Source organism: Leopardus geoffroyi, chromosome A2 (genome assembly GCF_018350155.1).
Source record: "Leopardus geoffroyi isolate Oge1 chromosome A2, O.geoffroyi_Oge1_pat1.0, whole genome shotgun sequence".
NCBI lineage: Eukaryota > Metazoa > Chordata > Mammalia > Carnivora > Felidae > Leopardus > Leopardus geoffroyi.
The window spans coordinates 122,639,609-122,649,791 of NC_059331.1; the positions used below are offsets into that span (position 1 = coordinate 122,639,609).

A 10,183-nucleotide genomic window follows, 5' to 3' on the forward strand; every position below is an offset into this window, starting at 1 on the left:
AGTGATGGCTGAGTCCGTACTGTTGGAACAGGCTTTCTTCTTCCAGTGTTTTCTGGGCCCCTGTAAAGGGCATCTGTGCTGTGTCAGCCCATGTAAAGTGCCCCTGTACCTCCCAGGCTGAGGACAGGCTGGTGTGAGTGGAGGGTGATGGTTATACCATGAAAACAGGATATGGGCTAGCCCACTGCAACCCAGGCCCACCTGTGAGGGTGTGCCAAGGCTATCTCTCACAGCCCTTCTTGGTTTGTCTCCTTATCTTGACCCATCTCCCCAGGTGAGAAGCCCTCTCAGTCCCCACCAGGGGCCCTGGGAACCCTACCTCAATCCCTGGTCTTCCTTCACCACCCCCAGCCATCTAGGACAGGGCCTTGCTTAGGGATTATTTAGTTATAATGTTTACAACCCTAGTGCCAAGAGACAGGATCTAAAGAAGAGATCAGGGAACTGGTATTTCTTGAGCACTTACTTTGTGTGAGAAACTTCACATACAGTCTTTCTAATCTTTGTAACACCCTTGGAAGGTAGAGATGACTGCCTGCCCCCGTTTACAGAGGCCCCTGAGGCCCCTGAAGACAAAATGATTCACCCAAGGCCATAGAGCAAGTTGGTGGCAGAATTGGGACTTGAATATGCTCTGCCTGGTTCCAAAGATTGGCTTCTGGTTTCAAAGATTCCTCCACTATGTGGTGCTGGCCTGTTTTGTCATGACCTCCATGAAGTTTGGCTCTGGTCCAACTAGGCAGCCGGTCTTCCTCTACCTGCAGGATGTTGAGAGTGAGAAGCAGGAAGGAGAATGGCCAGCTGAAGGGACTCCAGCACCAGGAAGAGTGCATTTCATTTTGGAGCCAGCTGGACATGGTGTCTGCTTGAAACACACAGGCACCACCTGGTCCCAGGCAGCTCCACTGGCAATGGCCCTATCCCAGCCTCCCCAGAAGCCCCTAGGCCTGACTGCCCCTCTATCTGGGGGAAAATATCTGATAAACTTGCTTGTTCAGAGGTTACCCTCTGTCACCATAGTATATGAGAAGGGGAAGGGCAATGCTGTACCCTGAGGGAAAATGATGCACTCTGAAGGAGCCTCAGATGCCCTTTCAGGCCTGGGGCAAAAACTTTGGGGCTTGCCTGTCCCGGACTTCCTCTTATCTTCCAGTCCATGGGTTCAGTACTCCAGGTACCTCAACCCCCAAGGGTCATCCCCACTCTGCTCTGCTCATGTTCTGCCCAACCCAGCACAGAAAAAAGGTGAAAAACTGGAACTGGAGTGAGGCAACCAGAGCCCTTGTCTGTTTTCTTCATCAGACTTTAATGGAGAGAGTAACTTTCCTGGAAGATTCCATGACTCAGCCTTTGTCCCCAGCTGCCGAGCATTCAGGTGACTACACACGTGAAGTGCTTTGGTGGAGAGCATCTATCACACCCCTTCAGCTGCATCCCTGCTGAGACTAGACAACAGATGGCTTCCTCCACTGGACTCCCCCATGATCCAATGGAGACTTGCATGTGGAGGTGGCTCAGTGGGCCCGGAAGGTTGTACCCTCTGCACTTGGCCCAGAGGGAAGCAGGATGTAATTTGGCAGCCACTGAGTCCTAGAATATTTGTCCCTTCATCAAACTCACAAGAGCAAAACGTTGTGGTTCCACAATTGCCCCACCAGTTCTGAGGCCAAGGAATCCGGGTCTGGATTGCATAATTTTCCAAAGCCCTTCTGAGGGAACATCAGCCAGAGGCCTGTGATGGATGTTCAGATCAACCTGAAGGTGCCTTTGTGCTACACATATGTATGACCTCAAGCACTGGGTCGATCCATTCTGGGTTTCTAAATATCCAGGAATTTGGGATCTTTGGAGACCCATAGTTCCCTTTTGATATTTCCCTTTCTCTTCCAGGAATCAGAGGGATTCCTCTTTCCAGACTCTGGAGGGGTGCTGAATGGTCTATGGGAGAAGAATTGCTCTGGACTGAGGTCAGTAGCAACTGGTCAGACATAGATGCCATGAAGCCTCGATGGGGTTGGTGGCCTGTGACTCAGGCCCTGATCCCAGTGTCATTATCCACCTCAAAAGCCCACATGGGCTCGAAGAGGGCCCAAATGAAAGGGTGTGGGTGGCTCAAGGCAGCCGTTTGCCACTTGGCCCCAAGGACCATGGTCCCTTTTGGGGATGGTTCTCTCCCTTTGGGGGTTCTCAGGATGGTCCTCAGCATCCTTGGAACCAAAGCCAGGGGCTGGTCTGGAAAAGCACTGGAGGAACTGATGCCAGGGGCCCCTTCCCTTGGCGTGGCCCAGCCTCGTGCTGACCCATTAGGATTTTTCCATCACTCCTGGAGGTCACACCTTCACTGGTCAGGAGCCTCTCAAGGAGGGGGGATAGTGATTAATGTTTTATGGACGAGCTGCTGGGCATGATGCCTTGTTTTCTTTAGGTTTAGAATACAATGAAGACGATGAATGGAATTTGCTGTGAGCTGGGGGCCGGGGTGGGGCAATCCTTAGGGGCTGAGGACCCACAGGTGGTGATGTTTACTGTCCTTCCCTTAGTGCTGAAAAGGGGGTAATTCTGGAGGTGGGAAAGGCCGGTGAGGTTTTTGCCTGCGGGGCCATCATCCCCAGACCTTAAGTGACTGTTGGTTCCCACCAACACTTTGGGCTCTGGGTGTGCAGAGAGGCCACTGGTGAAGTGTACCCCCAAATTTTAATGAGCTCGTTCTGCTCAGGTGATTCTACTTCATCCCGATAAAATCACGTTCTCCGCATATAGGATTTTGCTTATTTTTCTGTTCTTTCCAGTGTATTGATGGGGAACGAGATGAGGACAAACTGATCTCCAGCCATATGGGTCAGTAGGGTCTCACCACTTCTTAAATATCAAAATGCTTTCATCTATTCGGAGCTCTTCATGTACCCCTCCTCACATCTGGCCTCTCTGACTACCCTGTGCCTTCTCTCATCCCTCGTCTCCTGTGGACCTCTCCATAGCCCAGCGCTTAAAAGGTTAACCCATCAGTCGGGGGCCTCAAGGACCTTATTTAGCACTGAAGTTGTGGGGTAGTTCTGCTGGATTACCACGTGTGGCTGTTATATACTTTGTATATCGTCTCTAGTAAAGAGAGAAATATACAATGCATATATACAGAGGTCTAAGGTCTAAGTTAGAAAGTGTGGGTGTGTGCGCGCGCGCGTGTGTGTGTGTGTGAGAGAGAGAGAGAGAGAGAGAGAGAAGTAGAGACAGAGAGAGAAAGAGAGAATGCACTCCTGTAATACTACTATATTTGGAGTCGTCCTCTGATCTGTCCTGAGAACCTTCGCAGCAATTCTCACTCATGGGAGAACCATGGCGCAGCTTTGGGTAAGTGCACAGACCCGGCACCCTGCCAGCTCTTGCAGCCTAGCCCACGACCAGTCCCTACAACACAGTCAAAGGCTGGAGGAATGTTCTGAGCCCACAGTCATGTCCACTAGGTGCTATACTTGGTTTGCCTAAAGCCAGCCTGACCCCATGTAGAATATTAGCTCGAAAAGGCTGGCCTGGCTTGTGTTCGTTAAGGGGACACTGGCATATATTTTTTCTACAAGCTAGTGAGTAAGCAAATAGATCTATCAGTTGGAGGGAGAAAGGTATTGTCTTTGAGGAGAAAAATGAAAGGGAAGGAGGGAGGAAGGGAGGAGAGAGAAAGAGAAAGAGACTCTCAAAGAATTCAATAAATGAGTCCAGACCCCTCCCAAAAGCAAACCCCCAAAATTCATAAAAATGCAAAAGTTCTCAAGGATGGCAGCCTACCATCTATAGCAGTCTGGAACATTCTAGATGTGGCCAATATGCCCCTGGCATCTTATTTAAACAAGGTTTTGGGTTTTTTTTTTTTAAACATATTTTTCATATAATGCAACATAAATAGATAGAAATAACTTATGCCTTTAAGGAACTCAAATGGAAAAGCCAAACAAATGAAACTTACAATACCAAGAAACTTACTTGTAATCACCTGTTTAAAGTTGCCTGTTGAGGGTGTTCATGTATTCTGAATATCACTTCGGTGTGTGTGGGTGAGGGACAGTGATGTCAAGCCCCTAAAGCAGGAACCAGGAAGGCCTCAGCTGCCGGAGGAACCTGCTGCAGGGTCTTCTGGATTGTGCAGGCTACAATGCCAGGTGATGACGTGACCGACTCAACAACTTTTGTTTTTTGTTTGAACTCCTAGGAAACCTCCCTTAAATGGAGCTTGAGATTTTGAACAATATGAGGGCACTGTACTCAGGCCCGCAGAGTAGACGGGTATCTTTTGGATTCCCGGCAAAGGATGTTGAACTGCCTTCTGGGAAAAAAGCAAGTTCCTGGGAGGGTGGTAGAGACCAGCCCCCACCCCCTTTTCCCTCCCCAAATCAGGGCTGCTTGCTTGGATAGTTAGACAGCAGGTACTGTGGTGGGGGTTTTCTTTTTCTTCTTTCTTTCTTTCTTTTTCTTTCGTGTGTCGGTGAGAATTTTTTTCCAGTGAGAAATGTATAATAAATTATATATTTGATAAGAATACTGGCAACCTCTATTTTCACATAACATGTTTCCTCAGCAGACATTCCTTGGGAAGCCAGACACTGGGAGGTGAGTTCCATGCTGAAGAAGATGTGGTGAGGGTTGAGCCGGGTTCGTGTCTCGCTGGCTCAGGACGTTGACCAAGGCTGGCTTTGGAGAGGCAGCCTCTCCTGTGGTCACAGGGCACACGGCCCCTTAACCTCAGCTGGCCACCTGGCATTGCTGGCTGTCAAGCGGGCGCCTGCGACTCTGGAATAAACACTCATGATTTCCTACATTCACCCTCGTTTCTGGGTCTCACAAAGACAGGGCAGTGCAGGCATTTCCCAGGCCTCTGGACACCCGGATCTTTTTGTCTCCTGCCTCACTTCACTCCTCTCGCCTGCAGACCTGAAGAGGTGTCTCTGTTCCATACCCTGTGAGAAGATTCCTGGGCTCTAGGGAGAGGATGGCTCTGTTAAACTATTCGTGAAGTTCCGGGAGTCACTGATGCGCCTGGATCGTGACTGATGGGCCAGTGGCACCTTCCATCCGAGACGAACTCCAAGAATTTCCGCTGCTGGCGGTGACCTCCCGGACTGGGAGGATCAGCTGCATCTGCCTCCAGGAATGTGGGACCTAGAGACACCAAACCTAGGAAGGCCTCCATGGGGCCCGAAGCTTTAGTTCTAGAAAATTCCGAGGGCTCCTAGCTCCCCCGCCCATTCCTCCTTCTCCCTAAATGTGAAGTCACCGCAGGCTGCCCTTGAGATTTTCTGGAAATGGAAAATGAGAAATCCTAGAGAGTTAGATTTGAAACCGAATTTAGTGGCCGTGGGGATTTTTACCAGCCGGTGCTATCCACATGCTTGACCAAGGGCTGGGTGAATGGCTCAGGTAGGTCACCTGAGCTTAGATGGATCACCTGCTCCCTCTGGTCCTTGCAGAATGGGAACCCCAGCTCCTGGAGCTGTTGACTGGTTTTCACGGTGATTAGGCTAAGTTTGGAGACCGTATCACTCATCACAGAAATTATAGTAGAGGCTCTGACAAGGCCTGCAATTAAAAACACACTTATTTAGGCCAGTGTTCACCAAACTTATTTGTCCACAGACCTTTCTTTTGGAAGTAACTTGTATTACTGTTTTGAAGAACGGGTTTTCTATAGAACATATAGTAAATGTGAGCCTGGACATTATTTCTGAGGGCCCTGCAGCTTTCGGATTCTGCTATTTAAATCCTCAGGATGGCTGAGTTTATCAAGACATCTCATGAGGGCAGGTGTGAGGGACGAAGGAGGAGAGAGATGTTCTGAGTTCAGAGTCAGGGTGCTGGGGACATGGGGGGAAAGAAGAGGCAGATAAGAGTGTGCTTGAACCTGTGTGCGTGAGAGACAGGCAGAGAGGGAGGGGGGTAGGTGAGAGATAGAGGCGGTCGGTTATCAAGAGAGGCAGAAAGATTACAAAGGTTGAGAGTCACAAAAAAAGAGAGAGGGAGAGGACTGGGGACTGGGGATGGGCTGTGACTTCCCATCCCCAGAGCGACTTCCTCTGGCCCTCTGGCCCATCACTGATTAATCCCCACCTGCCTTGTCCTGCCACCCTGGGGCACTTGTACAGGAGCCAGCGGCAGTGCCTGGGTATAGCCAGAGAAAGTCTCCAGGAAAGGAGCCTCCATGAATCATTGACTGGCCTTCCTTTGTGCTGGAACCAGCTTGTGCTGGTTTCCATGCCAAGCTCCTGGAGCCATGGGCAAAGGTGGCAGAGGCTGGGGGTGAGCCCAAGCTCATCCAGAGCCTCCAGAAACAGGCCAATCTAGGGATGTCAGGATGGGCTCGGGACACCAGGGCTCCTTCCCGGCTACAGCAAAGCAGCAGCACCTCGGATGACTCCCTTCCCCTCTTTGCACCTCAGTTTTCCCATCCACACCGTGACGATTGCGTTGAGAGTCCTGAAAAGCCCTCCCAGGTCTAGGATTTGGCTCAGAAGCCTTTAAAACCTTGCAGCTGGAATCTCTCCCTGCACGTTGGCTTTGGGGTCTTATTCATACCCCAGCTCATATCTCTGAGCCTTGTCTTCACGACGCCTGGGCTGTGTGCTTGCTTAGCTGTACTGTGGAGACACACACAGGGACCGAGGCCGTCGGCCTGTCGTCAGAAGCTCCAGCATGCTTGGGGAGTCTCCACATCCCCCCGCGGCCAGCCAGGAGCCCGCCTCTGGAAGGTGCTGAATGTGGGGGACCTCCCGCACCTGCTGCCTGTCCTCCCCATTTTCCTGTGTCTCTGCCGTGCTGTGGGATCCCAGGCACCCCCCCTCCCCCACTGCATTTCCACAGCACAGCCCTGGGAGGAAAGCCCGTGGTGGGTCAGTGAGGCACCCCCATTCCTGCGCCGCTCAGCCCTGGTAGCGCCACCTGAGGTGCAGTCCCAGTCCCCCCCCCCAGGGAGGAGGAGGTCTGCAGGAGCCCTCACGGGCCTGGCCCTCCTTCCACACGCCCTGGGGCTTATCCGGGTGGAAACACCATCTGGGCGCCTCAACCCAACTCTGGGGGAAGCCAGAGAGGCCCCTTCCCAAGGCTTAGCACTCCCGGGGGGACTATTTTCAAAGCCCAGCTACATCACCCCCCTTTCCTCCTGCAGTCTGCTAATCTCTCGTGGGCCCTACGGGGCAGATTCTGGGGCCCCATGGAGTGACGAGGGGTTGGGAAGGGACTCCTTAGCTGGCCCGGCTGGGAGTCCCGGGACAGCCACTTCTACGTGTGGGGGTGGGGCACCCAGGTGTGATGATGCTAGGAAGCCAGAGAGCCGTCAGGGGCAGTAGGGAATTGGCTCAAACCCCCACACCCATACTGCCACCCTCATGAAAGAGCTGGGATAACTGAGACCAGAGAGAAGGTGCCTTCCCAGAGTCACCTAGTGGGGAGTGGGGGGCGCCTTCTTGGCTGGGCTGGAGCTCTTCTATGGCTCCCTGACCCTCGCCTCTCTCTGGTTGCCTTTTACTGAGGCCATTTGTTATTTCAGCCTTTCCCTGGCCCTGTGACATGGCCCTAACCCATCTCTGCAAAGGCCTTTACAGCCCCTAGAGATGCCCTGAGTGTAGCAGGTGCCGAAGGCACGGCGGCCACACTCCCCTGGCTCCTGGCTTGGATACTAGCCCCTTCAGCTTGCCCACCCGTGTCCCTCCACAGTTACAGGGGGAGGAAAACATTCCCTGAACAAAGGGGAAGGGAGGGAAGGGGGGTCCAGGGGATGAGGGCTTGCAGGCTGGACCCTGAGGGGCAGCCAGGGATGCCGTTTCCCCAGGCAGCGAGCAGAGGGACCTTGGGGCGGGCAGGGGATTGGGGGGAATGTGCTGGAAGGGCTGTTAGAGAGGAGGCCAGCCTGGCGTGCCGAGAAAACTCCTTAGGCTGAGGCTCTTGGTGCCTGAGTAATTCAAGATGGATCTAGGCTTTGGAGATTGGGATCCTGGGCTAGGGTCAGAAGGGCAGCAGGAGCTCAGAGTGATCAGTTAAGAGGCAAAGGGAAACCCATTTGGAATGTCCTGCTGTGTGTTTGACACTGAACAGGAACCTCACACATATTGCTTCGCTTGGTACTCATAAATGAGCTGAGAGGTTAGGGATTCACTTGTTGATTCACCTGAGAAGTATTTACTGAGCTCCTACTGTTTGTCAAGCACTATTCTGGGTACTGACTATTGAACAAAACAGACAATACTTACATTTTATAGATGAAGAAACTATAAATCAGAGAGGTTAGGCAGCCGATTCAAAATTGCACAGCTAGAGAGGACAGAGTCAGGACTCAGACCCATGGTCTGGGCCCAAGTTCTTTCCCTTTCTCCAAACTGTCTGGGTGGAAAGGCAGTGTGGTGAGGTAGAGAGAACTTCAAACTGCCTTGCTGTGTGAGTGAGGGCCAGTGACCCCTCCTCCCCACCCCATTCTGGGTCTAAATTTCCTCAGTTGACTTTGAAGTGTTTGGCCAAGCAGCCTGGAATTGCTCCTGGGGGCAACAGTGGAAATTAGATTAAAAAAAAATTTTTTTAATGTTCATTTATTTTTGAAGGAGAGAGAGTGTGTGAGCGGGGGTGGGGCAAAGAGAGAGGGAGACACAGAATTGGAAGCAGGCTCTAGACTCTGAGCTGTCAGCACAGAGCCCAACGTGGGGCTTGATCTCATGAACTGTGAGATCACGACCTGAGCCGAAGGTAGACAGTTAACTGACTGAGCCACCCAGGAGCCCCGGAAGTTAGATTTTTAAATGGGGACAGCTACCGATTTTTGAGCAAGTTCTATGCATCAAGCCCTGAAACGTCCATGGGGGCCCCTGAAGTTTCCCGAGCAGAGGGAGGGCCCCAGCTGAGCATCCCTGAACTCTGCTTGCCCTGGGCTCCTCCCAATTCCCCAGGACCTCGGGTTATCAGGGGAAGCAGCTGAAGCCTTGGACAAACAGTAGAGGCAGGCAGGGACACAGGGACATATGGTTTATAAATAAGGGGTCTGGGTGGGGCCAAGCTGATTTGGGTGGGGAGGGTGCGGATCAAGCTGCAGGGAGAGGCCAGAAGAAGGCCCTGGGGGGGGGGCCGTCTGGGTCCTCCTTGAACTCACCACCCCCTCCTACCGCAGGGCAGGCCCCCCTCAGATCATAACCGAGCACCAGCACCTCCTGTACCCACCCACAGCTCAGCACCTCTGAAGGAGGCCTGAGGAGCAGGGGACAAGAGCTGCTTTCTCTGTGTGCCTCCCAGGCCCGGCCCTGCTGTCTTGACTGCACTAGGCCACCCTGGTGTGCAAATGAAAGCACAGGATCATCAGTGCTAGGTGCCCAGAGAAAAGAGCTGGATGGCTGAGTAGGTAGAGTGGGGGGTGGGGGGGGGGTGGGGAGAGGGGAGGGGAGAAGGCAGGGAAGGGAGGGATTTTATCTGGGGAGGGGGAGAGCAGGTAGGAAGTTGCTTCCAGCAACTTCATGGGTGTCGTGACCTCTTCAACACCTAAATAAGCAACCGAAGGGGCACTTGTGTGGCCCAGTCGGTTAAGGGTCCGATTTTGGCTCAGATCATGATCTCACAGTCCATGGGTTCGAGCCCCGCATTGGGCTCTGTGCTGATAGCTCGGAGCCTGGAGCCTGCCTCGGATTCTGTGTCTCCCTCTCTCTCTGCCCCTTCCCCGCTTGTGCTCTCTCCCTCAGAAATAGTAAATGAATAAACTTAAAAAAAAAAAGCCACCAGACATTTGAATCAGAATCATACAGTGAATTACAGTGGGCACCTTGGGGCACAGGCAGCCCCTGGGGCTGGGAACCCGGAGACTTGAATCCCAGTCCCAACTCAGAGGACAATTTCCCATGCAACTTCGAGCCCCTCAGTTTCCCCTTCTACAAAATAAGGACAATTATCCATGCTGGGTGTGTGCCAGGGACAGCTGGGTCTGTCTCCCTCACAGACAGCCCCTCTCGTCAGGCGTGGCTAGAGAAAGCCTGCCTGAGGAGAAGAAGGGCAAAGTCTGTGGTGAAGTTTAAAGTTTATGAAGAAATAAGTTATCCATGCACAAATCAAAGCACCTTCTTTGGTGGGAGGAAAACAAAGTGTCACATTGTTCTCATGTTGCCTGGCTGAAGGCCAGAGCTCTACCTGCGTCCCTGCCTGTCCACACCTCACCCTGCCCCACCCCACACTG

General features: G+C 52.5%; 1 long non-coding RNA gene across 2 annotated transcripts; it reads left to right on the forward strand.

Annotated features, from left to right (window-relative positions):
- The first annotated feature begins 2,259 nt into the window (after positions 1 to 2,259).
- Positions 2,260 to 5,607, forward strand: LOC123606656. 2 transcript variants are annotated; one of them, XR_006716419.1, is made up of 2 exons: positions 2,260 to 3,348; positions 4,568 to 5,607. It is a non-coding gene; the product is annotated as an uncharacterized LOC123606656 (long non-coding RNA). The 2 variants fall into 2 exon arrangements; XR_006716418.1 differs by having other exon boundaries at positions 4,571 to 5,607.
- The last annotated feature ends 4,576 nt before the right edge of the window (positions 5,608 to 10,183 follow it).